Raw genomic sequence first — 27506 nt, forward strand, 5'->3', positions numbered from 1 at the left:
GCTCCATCAAATAACATTAGCCTGGTAACAATCCACAGATTCTCATCTTCTGTGGAACAAAAGCAGGACATCTTTTCAAAAGTAACATATCCACCATGTGGTGATGGTGCACAACTTTAATCCCAGCACTTGGGACTGGAGAGTCAGGGGCAGGTGGATCTCCATGAGTTTTAATCCCGCCTGTCTACAGGGCTAGTTCCAGGACAGGCTGCAAAGCAACAGAGAAACCATGTCTTGAAAAACCGATAAACTAAAAGAATATCTTTAGATTCAAATTTTGATGCATTTAAAATATATGTTTTCATATACCATAGCAGCCCATGAATCAAATGTCCATCTTCCATCCCTGTATAACATTCAGTTATTTGATTTTAATTTAATTATTTTCTTTTGCTATTTTCCAACATGACTGCAGCCTCTACTCTGCCTCCTATTCCACCCCTACATTTGGGCAACCTCTTACTCTGTTTCTCCACTGTATTCTTACAATATGTGGCAGGATTCTCATGGACACCAGCAAAGCTTGGCCTAAAACCTGGCCATAACACCAGGCATCTCTCCCTATATTTATGCAGAAAAATGCAATCCTACATGAGGAACAGTTTTCAAAGTATCAGCCAAAGCCACAGAGTCACATCATTCTCTCACTGTCAGGTGTCCCACTAATAGTTGAAGCATCACAACAGTCACAAATAAGCAGAGGAACCAGGTGGGTCTCAAGAAGGCACCGTGGATGTCGGTATATCCCGCAGTCATTTCTGAAAGTCATTCAAAGTTTGTCATCTTTCTCTTTTAATTTCTAATTTCTGAGGCTTAATTTCTTTTGAATAAGCCTATATGCCAAAATATTCAAAAGATGTCTGCCTTTGTACTTTCACTGTGGTAATTACTAACTCGAAAATACAGGATTCTGCTGAAGCTGACAATATATTATAAACAAACTTACTTCATTTAAATGGACAACCAAGTCATCCTCCTTAAAGTATTATATAAACTTGTGGAAATTGAATTGTAAGATTTTGTGTAGCCTGAGCCACATATTTCTGGCATAATAGAAAACATATTGTCATATACTGAGGCAAGATATTCTAATGGTATCTTCTAATTGGTTTTTGAAACTAACAGATGAAACACTAACTGCATATCTTTTACAATTTCAGTGAGCCCATAGGATGCCATAAAAATTCTTTTCAATAGAAAACAACATAATAGGTATCTTTTGTTATGGAAGAAATAGAAGGCAATGCAAGATGTATAGCTCCAATGAACTCATTAAAAATTCTTAAATCTTATATCAATCTCCAATTTCAAGATTTCTTTGTCAGGATGAACCTCTTTTACTTTTTTTTTCTTCTGTAAAACAGAAGTCATAGCTAGTCACTGGCAATATGAGTGTCCCATATCTGAGGATATTCAAATAAAATCAGAAATAATACTCTTATTTCTAAATGGTCTCAAAGCAGACTTAATTAATAAATTCGCACAGTCGTAGGCTAGCTTACATTCTCCAGCATCCAGTTTCTGTGTCTCCAATTAATCTGTTTGGTTACTGCAGCATCCTGAAACAATTCATCAGGTCCCTGAATTAATTGACATAATTCTTCTGTCTGCTCGCCAGAAGACAGAAGTTTATTCCAGGCCTTCTTGTCAGTGAAGTAACTTTGGCATATACTGCTCTTTCAAAATGTAATTGCTGATTTCTTTTTCTATGAAGTCACTCACCAGTAAGCATATGAAAAGAAAAAGGAATTTGTTGGGTCAGATTTCTCAGTTCTATGACCCAACATCTTTCTTCATGTTTGGTTTTCAACAACAGATAGTCTCTATCTGACAGGCAAGCTTTGTCCAATTGTTTCCATTTCCCATAGTATAAGGCTTCTAAAATTCTGTACTCCAGCAGCATTTTCATCAAAGGAGCATTTGGGCCATACTTAGCACGAGTTGCTTTTAATTCTTTGAGTTGTTTGAATGGGCTCGGGGAAATTAAGTTATTATTTGTCTTACACTTATCTTTGCTCAATTGCTAATAACATTTGTATTTTCACTCCTCAACAGGTACCTTTTCTGAAACTAGCTTGCTTGAGAGATACAAAACACAACTGGGTATTTGCTACAGGTCTCTGCATCATTGCTTGATCTAAACCAGCCCTTGGGTAAGAAGACGGGTTCTTTTGTGATAAGAGGAGATTTACAGAGTTTCCAACGTCTGTGAAGGTAATATTGCTAAGTTCCTTTTTAGACCCTGCCTAATTATTCCACCAGTTACTACTTCTCATCATTGCTCAGCAGAAGCAAAGGACTTAAAAACTCCCTATTCTTGTTCTTAGCAGTTTCTACCTATCGCTCTCTCTAGGCACAGGCTGATCATAATCAAACAGTACTATAAATGTTTCCTCATCTAACAGCTCCTGTGGTGGTTAGGAGTGTCCTTTCTCAATTCTAACCATTGCTGGCAGAACTACGTATTACCTATTATGTGCAAATGCAGACCCTCCATTATGAGCCCCAGAAATGAAAATAATACTTTGTTCTAATTCCAGGTCTTAAAAACAAAGCCGTTCGGTGGTGGCAAATGCCTTTAGTCCCAGTACTTGGGAGGCAGAGGCAGGCAGATCTCTGTGAGTTCGAGAGCAGCCTGGTCTACAAGAGATAGTTCCAGGATAGGTTCCAAAACCACAGAGAAACCCTGTCTTGAAAAACCATAAAACAAAACAAAAAAAAAATCTTAAAAACAGACAAACATAAATTTTAATACTATTAATATATTTAATTTTTATCAAGAAAAGAATTAACTTGAATTCATTTTTTTTATCGTTAAGACACTGCCAGATACAATTTCAGGAGGGCTTAAAATCAATATTTCTTTCTATAATACATCCATCACCCCATACTACATTCTAATGGACTTAAATATATTATGTATTGTGATTGAACTACATGAACCATTGTAATCATATATTATATTTGTATATTACATATTGCATGTAGTATATAAAACATAAATAATTATATTTCAACTGCATAAACAAACACATAAAAATAAACAGATCAGAAAAAATAAGAAACCAGATGGAATTGACAGCGCGAAGTCAAAATAAAAAAAAAAAAACTACAGATAGGTATGAAGTCTTTCATGTATACAGTTAGATTCTAGGCAAAAGCAGCTGCAATGTTCCTGTGGCAACCAGTCTTAATTAGGCAGGTTTGTCTGTTGTTAACTGGAAGCAAAACAAAGGGTAAATTATATTTTATCCTGTGTTCCCCATAAGTGGCTCTGCTTCTTTTTACAACACGCAGGGAGGAGGGAGACACAGATGAATCATCAGCTCCGGATGAGATCACGATGTAAAATGCAGTCCTGTGCTTTCAGGTTTGAGAGCTCTCTTCTTATTGGTTCCTAGATAACATAAAAAGGACTGCACTGAGGGATTTTGCCAGCCAGTCTCCTGGCTAAAGTCCAGCGTTTAGCTGGAATTTAGTCAGGAGATTGGCTATAAACAAACTCAGAAAGAAAATGTGTTCCAGAGACGTGCAGGAGACAGAAGCGATAGATACCTAGTAAAAGTAAAGAATTTCTGAGATTCCCCATGCTTCTGCTAAGGGTCAATTGTTCCTGTATGCAATGCAGGAAATGTGCTTGAGTCGCTGAAATCAATGCTTCAGCCTTAGTATCTGTGATTTTTTGATTAGCCCTTGATTATTCATTTTCTGTAATCAAATTTTAGTTTGGTAGTCAATACCTGACAGAAACCGGGCATGTACTGATCATATGTCCCACTGGAGAATCCAATATGATAATTGCTATATCGGAAAATACTTCCGGCATCTCGGATTCTGAAAATTTCAAGTGGCAGATTTTACAGTAAGTGTGTTTAGGGAGTATGACATGGCATTTCTGAATGTGATACCAGGAAGCTGCAATTGGCGGCGAGGAATAATAATCAGCCATCCTCGTGCAGAAATGTTGGATTTCAGGAAAATAGGCAGGATACAGACCCAAGAAGAGGGACATATGATCAACTCTTAATTCCCTCTCCGTTCTTTCGCCTATGATAATTGGATTCTCCTCTGAGAAAAACTGCGTTTTTTTTTTTCTTCTGTCATCCACATTTACTTTCATTTTTTTCTGCCGGACCACACCTTGAGAAAAGAGGGAGGGAAAAATGAGGCAGCAGCTCTGATGGACATCTCCATGGTTACCACAGGATTTGTTCTTATTGGTAGAATGGAAATCATTCTTGTCTTTGTTCATATTCCAGGAACAATTTGAAAGCACACACTCCTGCTGTCTGAGGCAAGGACTGCTAATAACACTTTCAGCATAGCAGGTCCTTACTAGTCATGCTGTGACTATATTCCATTTCTCAGCTGCTCATCCCTATAACCCAAACTAGATTGTATAGCACTAAGTAGGAGTCAATGTTGAATTATTACATATCAGACATTAGGCATGTGTTGGTGTCACCAGAGATGATCCCATCAAATATGGGTGCTGGATGGGAGAACGTTGAAATTTTAAATATATAAATAAGAAGACAAAAAAAACAGTTATGGATTTCAGTCTCCATAAACACATCTACAAAATATTCTCCCAGTAAAGGTCAGGTAAAACTTGAAGGTCTGGTGGTGGTGGTGGTGGAAAGATTTTTAAGAGTCAGATAAAAAGGTGGTTTTCTGCAAGACTGTTTCTTTTTGTTGCATGAGTTCTAATCGGAATTAATAAAAAAAAAACGCGGAGGCACATATAAGGATAAATGCTGAAAGATCAGAGAGACAAAGGAACAAGTCACAGTTAACTCTTACCTTGCTAATACCTCACCAGAAAAAAAAGAGGCTGATCTAGTGTCTCCGCCTACCTTATATTCCTCTCTCCAGCCAGCCATATTACTTCCTGTCTGTCTGTACAGGCCTCCAGACCTCTGTGGTTAACTAATAGCTAGTTCTGTTCTCTGATATTAAGGCAAGTTTTATTGTTTTGAACAAAAGCAAAATATCACCACACCTTTGGACTTAATAATTCAACTGTCCTAATATTCTTTAGTGAGTTGACATTACTGGAACATTATAACTTATTCTAACTTTTCTTTCCTGTAGACCACTTGGTTTCAATGAGTATTATATTTGCAAACAGAAAAATACCTTTAGCTTTTTTGGTATAAAATATTGCTGACAATTCTCTATGCTATTTACATCATTTATTTGACCTGTGTATTTAAAGGTTATTTTCTCTGACTGCACTTTGGATTGATAGATTTTGCACTTATTATATTTGATTGCTCACATTGCCTGCTTTGTTTTGTTGTTTAGCATTTCAGCATTGTGTTCCACTGTCTAACCTCCTGCTTCTGATGGGACTTACAGTTGTTTACCAGAGTTTTCTGCACATAATGTTACTGTTTGTTTTGTTTCTTTCATATTTTCTCTTATTTTCAGCAGTTTGATGAAGTTTGTTTGAAGTTATATAAGTCACCATGGGAAAACCTGGCACCAAATTACAATTTACTGAACTTGATTTGTTCCTCATATCAAATGAAAGCAAACAATCTTCCAGTTGACAGCCACAAAGTGACATTACTTGTGGCTAAAAGAAACAATGATACTACCTAGCCAAATATTTTTTTTTAGGTTTTATGCCTACCAAAAATAAGGGATAAAATGGTTAATCCGTTTCTCCATTATTCGACAACAGTTGGAATAGATTTGTAGCCTAAAAACAATATTTACTGAAGAGTAATAGATTAAATAATAAACTCCACATAATTAATTTCTTGAGATACTGGGTAAGCATTTCATAACATGCAATAATCCACAGTTTTGAGTTAAATGAATAAGAATGATCAGGAATGCTAAATATGAAGATATATGTCTTTAAAGACCTGATGAATTAATACAAGAATTATAACAAATAGGAAAAATTTGGTAAAGAAAAGAAAAATATTTAGTACTATTTCAAATAAAGTTACAAAAGATCATGCTGAAGTCTATGAAGATCCTTCTAATTATGTATACATCAGTATCATATTCATAGTCAGGCATGTTATCTGAAAGCGAGCCTTCTAAACCAAACTCTACCCATTGGGAAGACATGGAAGTAAATGCAATGGTATATAAATTTCTGTATTACACTTTTTTGTTTCAATGAGCACACATTGTGATATTTTTGTGTCTTAAAATTAAGCAATGCAAACAAACAAAAAACAGAGAATGGAACAATAAATTCATGTTTGATGCAGTCTAGACACAGAAATTGGTGTGTTCAGTAAAGTTTGTAACAGAAATCCCTGGTTTCCTACTCTGGCACTTTCTTACTGTCCCCAGAGTTAAGAACTCTAATTAAGAAGAAATACATATCTCCTCACCTAACTTCGGGGGGTTCAAATATGAGTTCACTTTTGTTATTAAGCTGAAGTACATTTTCAGCAGAAAAGAATGGAGAAATCTTTTCAGTGTTGTAGAGAACAAACCATTATCTTTTTCCTGTTATTCCACATTCTCCTGTTCATCCTGAGCTTTTTAATGAGACGACTTTTTCTTGTGTCCTGTAAGGTTTCTATTATCTCACTTTTTATTCTGCCTTTGTTCTCTCTTTCCAGCGCATTCTGATTTCAGAGAATAATCTACAATGAGTGTTTTAACTAAGCATACTTCAAAACCAGAGTCCTCTCTGAATCAGGTATTCCCTTGAAGCATTGACTTTCCAGCTTTATATTCCTTTTAAAGTATCGTTAACCACTGCAAGTTTTTCATGTTGTAATTGTGTTTCTTTTGTGCTGTTACTCCTCTTGGAGGTCCCAGATTAGCAAAATGGATGTTGCCTTTGTTGCTATGATTCTTTTGACTTTTTTACTCAATTTTCCTTTCATTATGTACCCTACTTTTTCTCATTTAATACATTTCAAGTATCTCAACTGTCTGCTGCTCTATATGCTATGCTAGGAAAACCTTGTATGTTTGCATTGACCCAAATCTTGTCATTAGTGAGTATGACATCTTTCTATGTAACAAGAGGGTCTAGTTCTATACTTTATAACATTATCGGCTACCTGGCCACAAATTCCCCTTGCATGGTTCACACATGCACATCTTGCTTCTATCATTGATGTGTTTAATCTTTTTCTAATTTTATACATGTTCTGTTGATTATGTCGCTGTCAAGTCTAATTACTGTGATGAATATGCTTTCTGTATTGACAATGTGTCAATTGAATTAGCAAATTAGTATCTCCTTTCATTAATGCAAACCTTTATCTTGTCTCCTCTTTTGTTGCATAGAGATAGATGGCAGAGAAAAAAAGAACCTTGAAGATAAAATGTTACTCTTTACATGACATACCTTCTTGTACAACTTTATGTTGAAATATATCTTCTGGAAATGATATGATCTTAACCTTTTCAAAATTTTGTTAGTCATTTTGTTAGAAATGGCTTCTCTCTTGCCCTTTGAGGATCTAAAATTATCACCACAGATATGGTGATGGTCACCTTTATTACTGCTGATGCAACACAAAGCAGAAAGAGCACAGAGAGATGTTAAAATGATCATCACACCTATGAGATCTCACAGTGCTTACTTCCTTATGACTCTGCTTAGGTGAAGCGTATGCATTCAAATTAGAATCCAAAGAACTCTTTCCTCTTCTTTGACAGGTGTGATAAATCTAGAAATACCTTTGTCTTTATCAACAGAAGCTGTGAACATTCCCTGGTATGGCCAACAAGATGTTGTAGCTACAATGAAGAACATGAATTTGAGATGTACAAGTGATCGTGTACTATTTAGTTTAGCTATCTCAGTATACCCACAGAGGTCTTTATTGAGATGATAAGGGACCTAAAAGATAATGTAAGAAAGACAAGCATTCACTGAAAAGGCAGGAAGTCACCTGTCACTTTGTATGGCATCAGTATGGACTCCTGATCAAAAGTCCCAGAAGGAATGCAGCCTCACAACACCTTGTTTTGAGATGAGAAAAATCCATTTTGTACACTAACAATCAGGAGTATTATCCATTTGTGTTGCTTTAAAACAGCAAAATGCTTGGTGATTTGTCTCAGCAGACACAGGAAACTAATACATTGTGCAAAGAGGCAGATTCAATACGTGATTTACTGATTCAGTACAAGTGCCGAGTTAACTTCCTGGAGAATGAAATAGGTTGAATTACTCTTCCTTGTACCTTTTCAAATGAGGTCCTTTTTATTTCAACTATCTAAATCTCTGTTCCTGACTTCCCCACTTAGGCTGATCTTACTTTAATATCTTCAGCTATTCACCACCTCTGCCTAAATTTGTTAAAATGACTTTGTCATACAATACAAAAAAAAAAAGCCCTAGATGTTCCTTGCTCTATCTTCAGTAGAGCTGAATCAGTAAACCTTAAGGACCTGCCTTTTATTGGAGCAATACATTCTTCCATCGAGATGAAAACTTATTTTTGCAACCAATTTTCTTTGCAATGATACAACAAAGGATCACACAGCTTGTGGAGGCTAAGTTGCTGGAAGGGTAAAATCTTTATTTTCGAGTGTAAGAGCATCCCTGCATACAGTGAGATCATTAGAAAGGATGTCTTTCTTGCTCATTATAAAAAGAGGATACTCAGGAAATAAAATGTTATGTACTATAAAAAGAATAAATAGTTATAGTTTCCTTAGTTATGATAAATATAAGATACATGTGAATATCGTAACTGTGATACTTGCTCGATAACTGTTTTTATATGCAATATTAGTATGTTAAAGTTAAATATTTCTCTTTTATTTAGAAAGAAAAAGGAAGCTGGTTTGGGAAGTGATATATTCTGTGAATATCTTGTATTGCCATTTGTTAATAACTAAGCTGGATCATCCAAAGTCTTAGCAGAGTAAAGAAAGCCTGAATGAGCTATATAGAAAAATTAGGAAGACTCACTGAGAAGTCATGAAGCTGCTGCCAAAAACAGATACCTTTCCTGGCATCTGCTGAAATTTGCCAATAAGCCACGACCTCATGGTGGTCAACAGATTAGGAGAAGTGGGTTATTTTAGGATATAGGAGTAAGCTACCAGTACTCTTAAGATATTTGCCAGACAGTATTTTAAATAATACAGTTTCTGATTGGTTATTTCAAGTCAGGGCATTAGGATACAAGCCATCAGCATCTTACGACATATCTACTCCTTATGATATGTTGTCTTCAAATGAGATATCCTTTTCTTTGGGATATAAATTGAAGCTACACATGGCATGAAGTATTTTTAAGTCCAAGAATAATGCTAAGTAGTATGTATTAATAAAATGTAATTAGAATAAACACTATAAAAATTTAGCTCTTTGAACAACTGTGCATGATTAATATTGTTGTAAAATGATGTTTTTATGGCATATAAAGCTGATGTTTAACACTCTAGTGCATATTACCAGCATGCTTACCCTCAACATAACAATGCTGTTGCTTTCTCATGAAGACATTTGTGAGAATATTTTATCTTTTCTTGTTATGGTCATACTTCCAATTTTGGATTTTTCCTTACCAAGTTATTTTTGTATTCCCCCATCTTTTTCTTTTTTTTAAGTTTTACTGGTGTTTGATTATTTTAAAATCAAGCATTCCAAACAAAGACACAAATCTCTTCTGAAACGTAAGTGCTGATGATTGAAAGCTCTATGCTAAACCCCAGGGTGAAGAAACTCATATGATGTATGACATTTCTTATGCTAATATGGTAGACAGTGGGCATGTAATCTCTAATGAGATGACTGATTCCAGGATGCTTGCTTCTTTAAAGGAAGTCACATTCTAAAAAAGATCAGATATATATAAGAAAGAGAGCATTTTGCAATTTTCAATGCAGGATGTGAAGACTTTGAAATTAGTAAATTATCTGTAGATGGAGGAACATGCATCCATATCCAAGGTTGTGTGGATAAATTTGGGCAGAAAAGGTTTTTCAGCCAACAAAAATCCTCCAGCCGTGTTAAGCTAATGAAACCTTAACTAAGTTACATAGAAATAATATTATGAGCTTTAAATGTTTCTCTATAGAAAGGAGCAATTTTAGTAAAATGGTTCCACCCATTGTTGAAGGCCGAATTTCAGAGAAAAAAATAAGAGAAACTAACAACTAGTTAAACTAATAAACATCAATTTGCTTACAATGAAATCAGAACCCTGATGAACCTCACTACTTCTCAGAATCATGTCACAGTCCAGTTGAGAGTGACAGGTAGAATTTCAGACAGGTAATAATGGCAGGCTATGCCTAACTGACAGGAGTAAGAAACATGCCCATTGTCACTGACACAACAAAGCAGACTAAAGCAACGGCTGACAGGTAGTAATTTGAAAATTTTTATAAATTTTCTTCAATATTTCTTCACAGTGCTTATCATTATTATTGGTTCATAAAAACTAATTTAATTTTAATTTACAAGATATAATTTCTTTCTATTTATAACTCATTGTATTTTCTATTTTTTAAGCATCTGGTTTCTTATTTGTGTTTTTTAACTTTGTGGCATGCAAATGACCTTTATATCTGTTTATATGCTCATTCATTCATTTATTCAATTATGTAAATTTTGTGTCATTCCTGACCGCAGATTCCCCCCTCAATCTCTTTGCCAGCTCCCTCCCTTAGCCCCCTTACTCTATTGCACCACATTATTCACATGATATGGGGCAGGCCTCTCAGGGATGCCAGAACAGCATGACATATTCCTCTACTATAAGGCCAACACCTCCCCCATACTTAGGCAGAATAAGGCTATCCAGTATGGGGAGCAGGTTACAGAGCACCAGCCCAACCGCATGGACAGACACTTCTCCCATTGTCAGAGGTGACACAAGTAGATCAAGACCCACAACTGTTATTAATTAAGAGGCACTCAAATGTGTTTTAAGAATTGTGGAAAATTTATTCACAAAGTGTACAAATTATCATTGAGGTTTTATAGTAGAGTATGACAGAAATGCAATTCAACAAGGTGATTAGGAAAGTTTCCAAAAAGATTTTGCCTGTAAATATTATATCGTACATAAAGTATGAAAACATAATTTTTGAGGCTCCAACTTTGTAAATAATGAAGGCTATTTATTTCAGGCCTCATGTTCCAAGAAATTGTTGATCACAGAGGGCTTACAAACTTCTCAATATATAAAGAGTGCTGTGATATTTATCATTGCATTCCAAGATGAAAAAAAACATCTGTTAAGATGTAAAAAAAAAAACTGATTTTCATGGCATAATTGGATACCTGAAAAAATAATTTTAGAAATTGCCTCAAATATTCCACTCCTTGAGCTAGACCCTATAGTTCAATAGGAACTAATGATGAATTTGTGAACATTAATCACTATGTCATAATCATTATTTGTGGATCTTATAATCAATATTTGTGGATCTTCCTTGTTTCATTACCATTAAGCTCTGTAAAATAGCAAAGTTCTTATTGAATTAAATGTGAACTACAGTTGAGGAAAAACTGTATTTTTAGAGCATCATGATAAAATAGTCCCACATCATTTGGATTAGATTATAATAAAGGATTCTTTATTTGTGGGTAGCCTCTCAGATCTACATTCCTCTGCACGAGCAGCAAACAGGGAACAGAATCAGACTGACAAGAATGAGCAAGACCATGTTTCTTGATCTGTTGTTATAGTAAGCCAAGAACAAGTCCAAGTGGCCCAGAATCCAAAGCCATTGTCTTAAGGAGTTCCCAAAGCACCTCTCCCTTTTATTCAAATAAGAGAGTATTAAACCCATTGTAAAACTACATACAAATAAGAACAGATATCAAGTATAAAAATTAGAGTTACCAGAGAAACCCTATCTTGAAAAACAAAACAAAAAGTAGATTTAAATACATCATAAAAAATATCAAAACAGAAATGTATCCTAAATATTTCAATAAATATCCTATCCCATGGAGTCTAAGTCTGATATTAGTAATGGCTTGTCCAAGTTATGAGAGGAATGTTAACTATGCCTATATAGTATTCAAATCTATTGAAAAATTGAGAGAAAAATAATACTACATAAAAATGAAGTACAAAGAAACAACATTCAAATGTGAAATAAATGACAGAGACCACCAGCTATCTAGGCTATCAGCCAAGTTTCATTTTCAACATTGGAGCAAATAACATTTTCTTAGACATATTGTCACTGACAGACCATTTTCAGAAGCAGGAAGAATTTTAAATTCATCTTACCCAGTCTTGTCAAAGTTTGGCAATCTTTTTTCTTTGTCATGCTTGTCCAGTTCAGAAATCGTGCATTTTTTCCAGTGTCAGGACATGGGGAGTTCTTTGCACAAAGGCCAGGTTTGCCAAGCTCCCAGGGGATGTGTCCAGGGACCCACATTCTCTGCGGCATAGACTGGTGCTGTCAAAGGATAAATGTTTGTTCCCCTTGTTACTTAGCTTGTCTGGCATTGTGGGGTATAGGTTTGCTTTATTTGGTGTTCCCCGATGATTGGCTACAGACAATCCTCATCAATCTGATCTGTGTTAACTCACTCAGGACGGAGTTTTCTAATTTCATCTTTTTGCCTGCAAATTTGAAGATGTCATCATCTTTTACCACTGAAGAGTACCCCATTGGCTAGATATACCCACAAATTTTTACCCAATTTTGTTCCATGGGCATAGATTTAACTCCATCTGTGCTAATTATACTATATGCATAAGGATGATAGTGGTAGAACCCAAAAATTTACCCATTTTTTTCACATTATCATCTACAATTCAGAAAAGATAATTTTTTGTTTTGTTTTGTTTCTTTTTCTTCTTTTTCTTTATTGAGAAAAAAAAATTCCCGCCTCCTCCCAGCCTCCCACTCCTCACCTCCCCCCCCCCACTCCTCTCCCCCTCCCTCTAAAGTCTGAAGAGCAGTCAGGGTTCCCTGCCCTGTGGAAAGTCCAAAGTCCCCCCCCCCTCCATCCTGGTCTAGGAAGGTGAACATCCAAACTGGCTAGGTTCCCACAAAGCCAGAACATGAAGTAGGATCAAAACCCAGTGCCATTGTCCTTGGCTTCTCAGCAGCCCTCATTGTCCGCCATATTCAGAGAGTCCTGAGTGAGGTAACCCAGACCCAAAAAGATGAACATGGGATGTACTCACTCATAATTGGTTTCTAGACCTAAATAAAGGTCAGTGAGTCTATAATATAGTATCCTAAAGAAGCTAAATAAGAAGGTGAACCCAAAGAAAAACATATAGCTATCCTCCTGGGTAGGGGAAGTAGACAAGATTGCCAGGCAAAAAATCGGGATCTTAAGGGTAGGGTGGGAGGGGGGTAAGAGCAGATGGGGAGAGAAAAGTGAGAAGGGTAGGATGGGGAGAACTTGGGGCAAGGGGATGATTGGGATAAAGGAAGGTTGGATAGGGGAGCAGGTAAGCACATAATCTTAATTAAGGGAGCCATCTTAGGGTTCGGAAGAGACTTGGACCTAGAGGGGCTTCCAGGCACCCAAGGCAAGGTCCCCAGTTAGTTCCTGGGGCAGCTGAGGATAGGGAACCTGAAATGATCCTATCCTATAGCCAGAAAAATTAATTTAATATTGATGTTACAGAACCATATCAAATTGGTGAGTAAGCTGAATACCATTTTCTTTAGACTAGTAAACAGAGCAGTCTGTGAGTTATAGTCTTTGTATTATTTTTTGCTTTTATGTTTACATTGTAACCTGAGACAGTCAACAACATGCTCATTTGGAAATTTAGAAACCTAGAATATATTTTCACAATACTCATTTTCAAAAGCAGTCATGCTGGTATTTCCAATTCCAGAATATTAGAGAAGTGTGGAAAGAGGAAGTTCTCTGAGAATTTATGTCCAGCTAGCCTAGAATATTACAGTCAAAGGAGAAATCCAATCTCATATCTTCTAGTTCCAATAAACATCTACATGAAACCAGTATTTGATTAATATAAAAAAACATTTGACCCAATGCAATTTTTTTTAAAAAAAAATGAACTAAAAGCATTATTTTTGTAGATTATGCAGTGTCAAAAATCTTAGCATGCCTAATGGCAGGACAAATTTTCAGAGTGGCTTGCCATGAAATAGATGTAACAATAGATGGCGTGAAACTGGTGGACATACAACTTCCTTAAATAAATTCTCTTTTTTTAAATATCTCTCTCTCTCTCTCTCCTCTCTCTCTCTCTCTCTCTCTCTCTCTCTCTCTCTCTCTCTCTCTCCCTCTCTCTCTCTCTCTCTATATATATATATATATATATATACATATATATATATATATACATACATATATATATGTATATATATATGTATATATATCAGTTTTAATGATGCTTATGGGATTTAGATAAAACTTCTAATATTTTTAATCCAGTTGTTTTTTAAAATAAATAATATAAAGTATTATTTAGAGCATAATTATGTATATTGCTTGCATGCAAGAAACAAAAATATGAAGGATGCTTCATGCAAAGGTAAATGTCCAAATACCAATAGGCCTTAAAATAAATAAAAACAAATGTTAACATTTTAAATATATTTAAGTTTTCTGAATGCAATTAAACTGAATTCATTTCTTTATCACTAAGATATTCTGAGCTACTATATTACAGTTGGGTCTATATAAGAGAGGATTTTAAATCTATGTTTCTTTCTACACTCTCCCCACTTCCTCGTACAGCCCTCTAATCAACTTAAATGTATTGTGTATTATAACTAAACTACATGAAAAATTATAATTGCATTTTTATATGTATATAATTCATAATATCATACTATATGTAACATATTTATTATAATTTGAGTGCATAAAAACCACATCTAAAAACATAGAAAAAATCATGAAGAATCAGAAGCCAGATACATTGGCAGCACAGATTCACAATCAAAACTCCTCAGAGAAATAAGAAGGCTTCCATGCATATAGGTAGATTCAAGGGAAAAGAATCTGCCAGCTGACTCAACATTTTACATTTTACCAGTTTAGTTGGCTGTTAATTGGAGGCAAAATGCAGGGTAAATTACATTTTATCCTCTGTTCCCCTGTCAATTGCTCTGCTTCTTTTCACAAAACAAGGTAAGGAGAGAGACACAGATGACTCATCAGCTCTGGATGAGATCATCAGGATAAATATAGTCCTGTGCTTTCCGGTCCTTGTTTTGAGATCTCTCTGCTTATTGGTTCCTACATGGCATAAAACGGACTGCACTGAGGAATTTTGCCAGTGGGGCTTTGACTAAAGTCCTGCTCAAAGCTGGACTTTAGTCAAAGCCTCACTGTAAAAAACACCAGAGAAGAAAATGTGTCTCAGAGACCTGCAGTATACGGAAGCAATAGGAAAAGCAAGGAATTTGTGAGAGTCACCTGATTCTGTTTGCAGTGCAGGAAATGCGCTCGAGTCTGAAGCCACTGATTCAGCAGCAAAAATATGTGATTCCATGGTTAGCTGTAATTTATTTATTTTCTGAAATGATGATTTTCATAATAAGTCTATACATGACAACACTGAATTCTACTGATCTTATGCGCCATTGGAAACCTCAGTAAGATAATTGCTATGTTGTCAAATAGCCTCAGGCACCTGGGAATCTAAAAATTTCAAGTGTAAGATTCCGTAATAAGTGTTTCGGGACTCTGACACGGCATTTCTGAATGTGATACCAGTAAGCTGCAATCGGCAGCACAGAATCACAATCAGCTATCAGCAGAGAGAAATGGAAATTTCAGGTAGATAGGCTGGATACAGACCCAAGAATTCAGATACGTGATCACCTCCTACTTACCTCATAATGATTTCCCTTTTGATAATGGGATTCTGGTCCTAGGTAAACTATATGATTTCCTGCCATCTACTTTCACTTTCATATTTTTCTGCCGGAGGAAACATTAGAGAAGGGAAGGAGAAATGTGTCAGCAGCTCTGATGCAGATCTCCAAGGTTACCACAGGCTTTGTTCCTATTGGTGGAATTGAGATCATTCTCGTCATTGTTCCGGGGAAAATTTGAATGCACACACTCCTTCAGAGGATTCTGAGCCAAGGGGAGCTAATAATATTGTCAGCATAGCAAATCCGTCCTAGACAGGTTTAGGCTATATGCCAGCTGGCAGCTGCAAATATTTATAGCTGAAATCCGAATGTACATTTCCCAGACACGGCAGAATGGTCTTATATGAAAAAAAAAACAAGAATAATTAGCAGTCAGGTACTGGTATAATCCATTATTACTGTTCAGAGTCACCTGTTATGGTCTGTGCATCATGTCCATCCCTGCTTCTGAAACCTCTCCTTCTCTTTAAAGTTGTGGCACCACTATCTCTGTCTTGAACACTGCAGCATCTGTAAAGAAATAATTCCCTTAAAGTTTTAGTATATGACAGTGTCAAGGGGAGTCATGCCCTTTCCTCTTTTCTCTGAGATTCATTGTGAAAACTGGTATGACATTGCAGGTTTTTTTTTTCTCATTAAAACAGAATCATTGATAATATTATGCAGTAACATATTAAAGTAATATTTTACCTGTCCCCAAAGACTCTGAATTATAATATCGTATAGAAGAGTAAACCTACTTCTTATCATCCTATTGCTTTTAAGTTTCTCACAGTCTCAAATTTGCTGTTTTGATTAACATATTCTTTGTGTATTTGCATATAAATACTCTTGTACTTGATACTTTCTCACTTTTTGTCCATTCCCAATTAGGAAATCAGACACCATGTACTTTTTGGAATTCCAGTGTTTATTGGTGATGGCAGCGAGGTATTACATACTTCCCTAGAAAATTATTAACACAATAGATATCTTGTTATTGTGTGTCTTGTTTTATATGCTTTAAATGTTCAGAACATATCTTGTTCATCTCAGTTCATCTCAGATTCTAAATGTGTATATCTGCTAGTAATGTTGTGACTGGAAAACATTGGTACTTTGGAAACAAGAGCCTCCATTTCAATCTGTGACAATATTTCTGCCATCTTTAAAATATACATATATGAAATTTGTGATTGTGTTATCACTTACAATATAAAGTAGACTCAATTGTTGCAATTGGCAAATTGTTCTCTCTTTCAATTATATAGCTACAGTTCTAAAAAAATCAAATAGTAGAAATTTGGACATGTCTGTGCATATGTAAGCAGTAATACCCTCTGAAGATAAATTTTGACAAATAATGACATTTGAATTAGCTGAAGAAATCATGCATTCTGCCTTGGTATTTTGTAGTCCTGTTAGTTGTGGGTTTGACCATAAGATATTAGGATGATTATTAGAAATTATAGCTATATTAATGGTTTAAGAGACTGACTCTCAGATCCTAATAATGTAGAATATTGGTTAAATATCTTATTTTTAAGTAAACAGTAAAACTTTATTTTATTAATTTTTTGTAGATTTGTATGGGCGTCTCCTGGATGTTGTTCTTCTTTGATATATGTGTGGATTATATAAAAACCGCACAGACACTTTAGTCATCTTATGGTTTCACTTCAGGAGTCAGACAAAAATTGTTGAATCTGTAAGAATGCCAATAATACAATTAGAGTAAAGAAAGTAGTAGAGTAGTTAGTTACATATAAAAATATCAGTGTGTACTCTAAATAATAACTCTTATGTTATTTTCTGCTTTTATGTTCAGAAAATTCACAGACCCATTAATTTGAAATATGAACTACTGGATCTATTTCTAATACATACGTGAGAAAAAAAACTAATATGCAAATATTGTCTTTTTTTTCCTCAGGACATTAAGCATATACAGTGAATACAGGAGCTCTGAGACTTACTTGCCTCTTTTCATTCCGCGTGTGGCAAATTTCAAGTCTGTGGCATCTTATTATGGTAACACATGCAAATAGTAATTTATTGGTATTTATGTATATGTACACTTGTGTTATTGAATTTAAACTACATAAATTTGCTTATGTAATTGTTTCGTTACAAAAACCAGAGAATATTCTACTGTATTATGAGGAACAATATGAATTCAAAATATTATCAGAATATCTTATATTATTTTCAGAAATGATGAAAGGGGAAAGATAGATTTTCTCAGGTATGCTAGCTTTGAAATGGTGCCTATGTACTAGAAGAATGCCCATACCAACACACACACACACACACACACACACACACACACACACACACACACACACACACACACATTTTCCCTGAAGTCAGATGTCACTGAAAAGGGAGAACAGACAAATGACCTGAGGCTGGAGTAAAAATTCTCTGTCTCTATAAGCTATAAACCAACCACAGAAGTAGTAGCAAAAACAGCAATAAAATTAAGAATGACAACTATTATTATACCAAACATGTGCTTTATCTTTTCAATATCTTTTTGAAGAATTCTACAATGTTATCTAGAGGATTTTGAGCCCAAGAACGACCCAAGTTACTGGCAGCCAAATATGTGTATGCTGTTGTAATATCAAAAGTGATTGAAAATGAGAATCAAACTTAAAAGTGGAATTAATATAAAAATACAATTAATATTCATAAAAATTAATTCCAGTTGTAAAATTAATTCTTCCAACAAAAATGCATGTGGTAGTGGTACAAAAGCAGTAACATAACTACTTCCAAATAAGTGAAATTTATAAGTAGAAGCAGATACTTTTGTTGAAATAAATGAGCCATTTAAAAGCCGAACAGGTTTAAGCAGCCACAATCTTCTGAATTGCAGTAGCGTCTGTGAGTAAGGAATGTGATTATCACTGATTCCTCCATCTCCCCATGACAGAAGATGTCTTCCAGTTATCATTTCGTTCTTGACTCAATTCAACCTGCTAACATTAAGCAAATCACAAGTGATAATATTCCATTCAGAACAAGTGTTAATAAAATGACAATATAGGCACCAATGGTCTATTTATTTTGAATTATTTTGCCAAATTTGCCCAAACAAGTCTTCAAAATAAATGGCTGATATTTTAACCATAATATGTAAAATCTGGTCATACAGGTTATAATAATTCATTGTGAATTATTATAATTGTACCAGGTCTGATTAATTTACCATGCTGAAAGCCTTTGAAGATGAGAACGAGATCTGCAAATTTTAATTCCAGGTTGTTACCAATGATGAAATCCCACTTATAAACAAAGACCATTTCCAAAGCTTATTGGCTTTCTATCATCCATATAAGTAAAATTATAAGAGGTCCAATCAAAATTATTCAGATAAGTCAAGTCATTCCTAGGAGGAGAGAGGATCCTTACAGTGATATACACTAAAACATCAGTATCTCACCAAAAGACAGGCTTAACATAGGTGTACAAGAGACATAAGCACAATAATTTACAGCTGATCCCTGAACAAAAGAGACGAATAACAGAGCACATACGGCCAGAAAAAATGTTCAGCTGTAACTGGTCTTTTGAACTGCTGGACAATAATCTGACCATAGAGCACAAGATATTTCACCTAACCCCAAGTTGGTGATCGTGGTGAAGATCAGTATTGGTGAGGTCACTTCCATGAGTATAATTTTACCATGGCCAATATTGGAACGTCTACTTCAGGAGTCATAATTGTCACTCATCTTGAACAACCAATACCATACCCTGTTACTTTCTCCATTAGAAATGAAGGCTGCCATTCATATTTATGGCAATTTTTCTGCTAGTTCAACATTTGGAGTATGAGCAAAATATTTATCTACTCTAACTAGAATATCCATTCAGGGCAGATTTAAGAAATTTAATATGTATTAATGTAAAGTTGCAATTATTCTTCCAAATATTTCATATTTATTCCTTACCAAAATCTTCCTTTTTTTTTTTTTTTGGTTTTTCAAGACAGGGTTTCTCTGTGGTTTTGGAGCCTGTCCTGGAACTAGCTCTTGTAGACCAGGCTGGTCTCGAACTCACAGAGATCCGCCTGCCTCTGCCTCCCGAGTGCTGGGATTAAAGGCATGCGCCACCACGGCCCAGCCAAAATCTTCCTTTTTAAAATTTCAATTTGCTGTTTTAAAATGTAATGGACTTGAAAGTATGATTAATTTATCAAAATGGAATTTTTTCTTTTTATTAAAAAATTCCACCCCCTTTCCTCCGCCCATTTCCATTCCTTCCTTCCACCTCCTTCACCCACACTTTCCAGTCCAAAGAGCAGTCAGAGTTCCATGCCTTGTGGGATGTCCAACGTCGTCCTCCCTCCATCACGGTCTAGATAGGTGAGCATCCAATTAAACTTGGCTCCCACAAAGCCAGTACATGCAGTAGAATCAAAACCCAGTGCCATTGTCCTTGGCTTCTCAGTCAGACCTCATTTCAGCCACATTAAGAGAGTCTAGTTTGACCACATGCTCTAATAGTCCCATTCCAACTGGCCTTGGTGACCTCCTATTAGATCATCCCCACAGTCTCAGTGGATGGGTGCACCACTCGTGGTCCTGACTTCCTTGCTCATGTTCTCCCTCCTTCTGCTCCTCATTTGGACCTTGGGAACTCAGTCCAAGTCTTCCAATGTGGGTCTGTCTCTGTCTCCATCCACTGCCAGACGAGGTTCTATGGTGATATGCAAGATAAATCCAGTTCAGGCACCCTCTACTCTGCTGTCCAAGGAAAAGTATGATTATTATCTCAAAATGGAATTTTATCGTGAACATGTAGATGATTAGCATTAGTATGTATATGTCCATCGTCGTCTTTAACAAAGAAAAAGGCTACCAATGATCCCTTAGAGCATTTCCAAATTTTCAAATGTCAGATCTTCAGACATTTTGCATGCAATTATAGGTTATAACCTATTCAAAAAGACCTTTTAAATATGCTCTTTAACTAATTTTACTTTTGTCTGAAATTCTTTGATAAGAAACTGATTTTCCAATATCCAAAGCATTTTAAATCTTTTAAATTTTATTTTAATTTACAAATTATAATAAATGGTGGCCATAGTTTCTGCAGCCAATTGCACTTTTATTTCAGATGGAATATCTTTTCATACTTTCCTATAACTCTTAATATTTCCTGTTTTCTGAACTGATAGCATAGCTCATTATAACACACCTTGACATTTTTATATGCTTGGCCTTTTCAGAAGTTATTTCCTTGCTTCTTCTCCAATTACAGTTCTTTCTATTGCTTGTTTTAGATCGAACTAGGAATTCAATATAAGGCTCATTATATTTCTGGATAACTTTAATCCACGAACCAACTTTCTCTCCCATGGATCGAATATGTTGCGATGCTTCCATGCCTATTTCTCTCAGTTATTCATGTATTTCAACTGGGGTATGAGCCTGCTGATTAGGATTATCACAAGATCCACTAACCTGTTAACATAGGAAAAATAATTTCCCTTAGCAGAGGATTGGTGCTGACTGCATCAATTTGAGCCTTCTCAAATTTAAAAACCCATTGCAAATATTTAGGCTCCTTTTTAATGCATTATGTCCAACTTATCTTTTAATAATACTTTTTCTTCTATCCCAATAACATTGGCCACTACAAAATCATAGTACTCTAAAACAAAAAAACTATTAATTCTAGTATAAAAGACAGTTATAGGAACATTTCTTGGTATAAATGCTTAACAGTAATCTTCAAGAGCCTCTCTGACTCTCTATCATTTTTAGTAATCTATAAAACATCTTTAATACTCAAAAAAACTATACTTTAATTTTAGTATTTACCCCTCAAGCCTTGAATGCATGTCTCATTTCATGATAAGTAATTGTTTGTCCTGTGATCACTGTTCTGCTTTCCGAGGTTTAGAAGACACAGCAGGTTCCTGTGTTTTTCTTCCTCTTAATTATACTTCACATTATATGGGCCTCTCTGAACAGCTTCTTCACTGAATCTCCTGTGTTCGGGACACACTTTTGCACCACTCTGCCCTGGCCCACCTGAAAGTCAACAGAGTCGCTCGAGGGGAAATGAGAATAGATGGGACAAGAGATACTGGAGATGGAGACAAGACAGGATTCTCATCAAGTCTTATTTATTCAAGAGAAGAATCCAGGTAAATATAGGGTAAGGGAAAGGAGCAAATTCTCCTTGTGTATATGGGTAACTAGGCAACTTACTAGACAACCTAACTATGTTCTAATGGTCAGGCATAAAGTCCCTAACTGCAACATGAAGAAAAGTCAGAATGTTCAAACCATGGGAACAATGGAGCAATAAATCCGTGCAGAGTTAGTATGTGAGAGATCAGAACAGCATGAGGAGCCAAACACAGCAGGATGTGCAAAACTGAATCAGGGAGATGTAAAGTATCCCACAAAATTATTATATTTTATTGTTTAGATATGATTTATACACCAGTATTCCATACTGAATACACACTGTTGTGATTTTATAGAACCGATTTAACAGTGTCTTTTCTAATATAAAGAACTATCAATATTACTGCACAGTAGAAAATAATTCTTTTTTCCTAGCTTCCAACATTTGTTAGTGGTTTTCTCCTAATTGTGTTAATTGTAGAGAGTTTTCCATCTTTTTGACATTTCATAGAGGGATGTCATTATGCTAAGCATTTTTCATTCTTTCTTTGCTTTCATTTAATTTTAATGGGCATTTAAGATTTCTATAATTTTGCACTTTAATACCCCAATTTTATACTTTTTTTTCTCTGGAAGTTAGAGTCAATGTTTCCTGTGGGTCGAGGGATAAATATTTATGACAGTTTTGGAAAATAAATTCTTTCAGAAATGTTGCAGAAGAAGTTTATGATTCTCTCACCACTATCACCCTAACAATATGGAATAGGATTGTTTTTGCATTTGGCTGTGAGTGAAAATTTAGAAATGTCTATCCATATGAAACAAGTAATAACCTCTGAAGAGCTAATTTTTTTTTAATTTATGGCATTTGAAGTAGCAGGAAAATCACACATTTTACCTCAATATGTTGTACTTCTGTTAGTTGCGGTTTTGACATTAATATTTTAGGATGATTATAGAAATTATAGCTATATTCATGGTTTAAGAGACTGACTCTCTGATCCTAATACTGTAAACAATTATTTAAATACCTTATTTTTAAGATAAACAGTAAAACTTAATTTTATTTATTTCTAAGTGTTATTGTATGGGAGACTTCTCAATGTTGCTCTTATTTGATGTATTGTGGAGTATATAAAAACAGCAGATACTGTAGTGATCCTATTTTTTTAGTTAAGGAGGCAGGCAACAATTATAGAATCTGTACGAATGCAAAAATACAATCAGAAGAAAGAAAGTAATAGAGTAGTTACATTTAAAAACATCAAAGTCTACTTTAAATAATAACCCTTCTGTTATTTTCTGCTTTTATGTTTGTAAATTGACAGACTCATAGAGGGATCTTTCTATGAACTGGCAATTTGAAATATGAACAACTGGATCTGTTTATAATATATACATGTGAAAAACCAGTATACTACCATTATCATGTTGTCCCAGGACACGGAACATGAATGAAGAAATCTCTAAGATTTACTTGCTGATTTCATACCACATATGGCACAGTTCAAGGCTGTTGCATGCTGTTATACTAGCACATACAAATAGTAATTGATTGGTATTTATTTATATGTACACATTTATTATTGAATTTTCATTGTGTAAGTTTTTATATTTAATTGCTTCATTACAAAATCTAGAGAATGTTCTACTGTATTCTGAGGAACTTTATGAATGCAAAATATTATCAGAATGACTTAAATTATTTGTAGAAATGATAAACTGGAGTGATAGATTTTCTCATGTATGCTAGCATTGAAATGATGCCCATATGCTAAAAGCATGCCCCATATCAAAACACACACACACACACACACACACACACACACACACACACACACACATTTTCACTGAAGTCAGATTTCACTGAAAAGAGAGAACAGATAAATGACCTGAGGCTGGAGTACTGATATTGGTGATTACAGGGAAAATCTAGAAAAGGCATTGTGTTGAATTTTATAAAAAATTAAATGTTCATATAAATGTACCTCAAAACATTTCAAAACTTTAATTGAGACTATTACTCTGAAATCAATGTCAAAACATGTACACATATGTTAAACACTAATACAAGCATGCAGACAATTGTGAAATTTTAAAAATAATGTATATATTGTGTTTTACGAAATGAAAACATGAAATTGTTTCTAAATTAGCATGACATTGTTAGATACATTGTTGTAATTTTTGCATGTTCAGACTGGGTTTTAAAATAACATTCCTATTTAGAAAATATACTTATTATTACATAATTTTTATGTAAAATACTTAAATATTGGTGTAGGAGGGACTTCTGTTCACATGTTGCTTTCATTGGTTAATGAATAAAAAAACTACCTAGGCCTTTTGATAGGGCAGAACTTAGGTATCCAGGGGAAACAGAACTGAATGCAGTGAGAAAAAAAAAAGCAGAGGAAAGAGCTGCCATGGAGCCACCAGTCAGACATGCTGAATCTTTCCCGGTAAGCTACTGCCATGTAGCAATATACAGATTGATAGAAATGGATTAAATCAAGATATGAGAGTTAGCTGATAAGTGGCTAGAGCAAGTGGGTTAAAAAGTATTTTAATTAATATAATTTCTGTTTTGTTATTTTGGGGCTAAGTGAGCAGGATGGCTGGGATAAGCAAACAGCCTTTCCTTGGAACAACTGGCACTCAACGTGATCAACTAAATCAATAAAATATATGAACTACAAAAGGTATGAATAAATACAACTGCTTATTAAAATTATTTTTTTGCAAGTAGAAATGCATACATATAAACTCACACTCTATACACATTGTGGCAATATGTGTATCCATTATTATCATCAGAGTTTCAAAACCACAAGTTCAGCAGTCTCAATCCATTACTACTTGGTGAGCACTAGCAGCTCCAATATCACCTAGTCTGGTAATCTTCTGGAAATGCACTACACCAAACTTTCAGTAAGGTATTGTGGTTCATTTTCTTCCTGTAAAAAAACACACACACATACACATACATGAGCTCACATGCACTTAACCCTATATTATAGCATGGTTTTGTCCTTTGCATAATCCATTGCAATGGTCTTTCCATTTGCTTTAGACAAAAGTCTCTTCTACACCATCATGCCAAAATCTATACATGGTATAATGCTTGTAGGAATTGACATTTAGAAAATTTAGAATAAAAAGTGCATGGTGCAGTGAATTATGTAGGGCCTGAAGGATAACTCACATACATCTATTTATTTATATATTATTTATTTACTTACTTACTTATTGAAATTGTGTATTCAAGAGGGCAGGGAGAATGCTCACCTGAGTCAACACTTGAACTGCATCATTAATATAACCCATATTTATTTATTTATTTATTTATTGAAATTGTGTATTCAAGAATCCAGGGAGAATGCTCACCTGAGTCACTTCTTGACCTGCAGCATCAATATATAACCTGGGATAATTGGGTAACTTCTCCCCTTACGAATCTCACTAAGTTGCTCAAGATTTTCAGTAGACAATTTTAAAATAGGCACAGTCACTGAATATTTACCAGTCATTTCTGACATTCCTTCAAAGATTTCAAACTATTGATCCCAATTTCCAATTACTGAGTCTTAATTTCTTTAGGATAACATATATGTCCTGATGGGGAAAGATGGTTGCTTTTGCATTTTCTGTGGGAAATTAACTACCCATAAGGGAAAGGTTTCTCTGAAGTTGTCCAAGAATTGCAAGCAAATTCCTTCATTTTTCATTAACCATCAAGATCCTTAATGGATAATATAAACTTGTTGAAAATGTCTAGAATATTTTTATTGCATGAACTATTCATATATTGCATAATATTACACTGTTTGCCATTACCTAAGGCAACACTTTTCAATGATATCTCCCAATTTGGCCCTTTAATTGGCCAATGGAACACTACATGAAAATCTATGAAAATATTTTGGAACAAAAGGCATTTTAAAAATCAATCTATTAAATCTAAAACATTTTATTGATGCCATTTGGTTCATACCTTAATGAGAAGGTAATCCAGTCTCATCTCTAAAGCTCAACCTAGGTGCACGGTCTCATTAACTATTTATAATTCTTGTATCAGTTTCCATTTAACAGATTACAATGTGGGAGAGAACATATTTACATGTTTCCTCCTGAAAAGCAGCAGCCATAACTAGTCCTTGGGTGTATGAGGTTAAAATTCCTCAATAATTTTGAATGTGATCAGAAAAGGCACCTTTCTTTCTAAAAGATGTCAAAGCAAGCTGATAGATTACATTAGTACTCTCGTAGGATAGCTGTTTAATAATCAAAAATCAACATTCTGAATTTTTAATATTCTTATTAATGGCTGCATCAGCGTGGAAACAGAATCCTGGAACAACTCAACAGGCCCCTGTATTATTTAAGGTACGTCCATTGTCTGCTCTCCCGAAGAAAGAGATTTATTCCAAGAACTGCTTGGACCATATTACTCACAGCTGCGGACTGACTTTGTTCTGAAAACTCACTTTTCCTCGTCAGGTAGCCTTTTCCGGTCAGGCAAGCTTAGGCCATCTACTTCCAGATCCTGGGGTATGGCTTTTAAATCCATATACTGTAGCAGCATGTGTAAAAGGAGAAAATTGGTCACACTGAGCTTAGGTTGCTTTTAATACTTTGCCTTGTTTTAATGGATTCAGGTCTTGTTGTCAGAGTAGATTTCCCTGATCATCTCATTGCTCTATTCTAGAAATACATGAAATCGCTGAACAACTTCACATCGGCTCAATCCTTCTCTGGAAAGTAGCTTGTATGAAAAATGAAAAAAAAAAATATGTGCGTGTTTGCCTTGCACCAGGAGATCTCTGCACCATAGATGGATCTAAACCAGCCTCTATGTTAGAAGTGTAATGCTTTTATGACAGAAGATTTTCAGACACTTCAACTTCTGTGAAAGTGAAATTACTAAGTCTCTCAGGCCTTTTAGCTCCTGTTCTAGCTTTCCACCATCTTTGACTCTCAGAATTCCTAGTCAGAAGTGAATGACTTTAAAGACCCTCACTGTGGTATTTGTGGCTTCTCCTACAGCTTACTAGGCTCAGACTGATTGTATCACAGTCCAATAAATACTTTTTAATCTATCAGCTCCTCTATCTGCAGAGAGTCTTCTGTCACTTCTAACGATTTCAGGGGAGACATCTTTGCTGTTCAGGGTAAAAAGCATAACTCTCCGTTTTAGGCACCCACAAATGAAGTAATTTGTGCTGTCAGAAGCAGATATGTTTCACTGTTGAGAAAATTGTAAGTTCTTAAAACCTTTTAAATGTTATGTTCTTTAGGTCTTTGAAGTGTTGAAGACTATCTATGTAACTGAACTATATCTCTGCATATCTATAAAAACTAAATAATGTTATTAAGATTTTGATTATTATTAATGACTATCTATTAATCTTCTTAATTATACATGATACTTAAATGATCAGCAAAAACAAAAGCTTAAAAAAGAACAGAAATTCATATACCAAAATCAACCTTAAATGTTTATCAGTACACTAAGATCAAATCCAATGTAAACAGTTCATTTCTATACATAATATCCCACCTTAAATAAAGATCAACATATAT

General features: G+C 35.0%; 1 long non-coding RNA gene across 3 annotated transcripts; it reads left to right on the forward strand.

The window, feature by feature from the left end:
* Positions 1-410: 410 nt before the first annotated feature.
* Positions 411-27361, forward strand: LOC142837395 (uncharacterized). Of its 3 annotated transcripts, none has more exons than XR_012908270.1 (7): positions 411-709; positions 2056-2214; positions 6594-6673; positions 17708-17785; positions 24530-24625; positions 26260-26309; positions 26582-27361. It is a non-coding gene; the product is annotated as an uncharacterized LOC142837395 (long non-coding RNA). The 3 variants fall into 3 exon arrangements; XR_012908268.1 differs by having other exon boundaries at positions 26632-27361; XR_012908269.1 differs by lacking the exons at positions 411-709; positions 2056-2214; positions 6594-6673 and adding an exon at positions 16618-16725 and having other exon boundaries at positions 26632-27361.
* Positions 27362-27506: the final 145 nt, after the last annotated feature.

The sequence above is a fragment of the Microtus pennsylvanicus genome, chromosome 18, assembly GCF_037038515.1.
Source record: "Microtus pennsylvanicus isolate mMicPen1 chromosome 18, mMicPen1.hap1, whole genome shotgun sequence".
NCBI classification, from domain to species: domain Eukaryota; kingdom Metazoa; phylum Chordata; class Mammalia; order Rodentia; family Cricetidae; genus Microtus; species Microtus pennsylvanicus.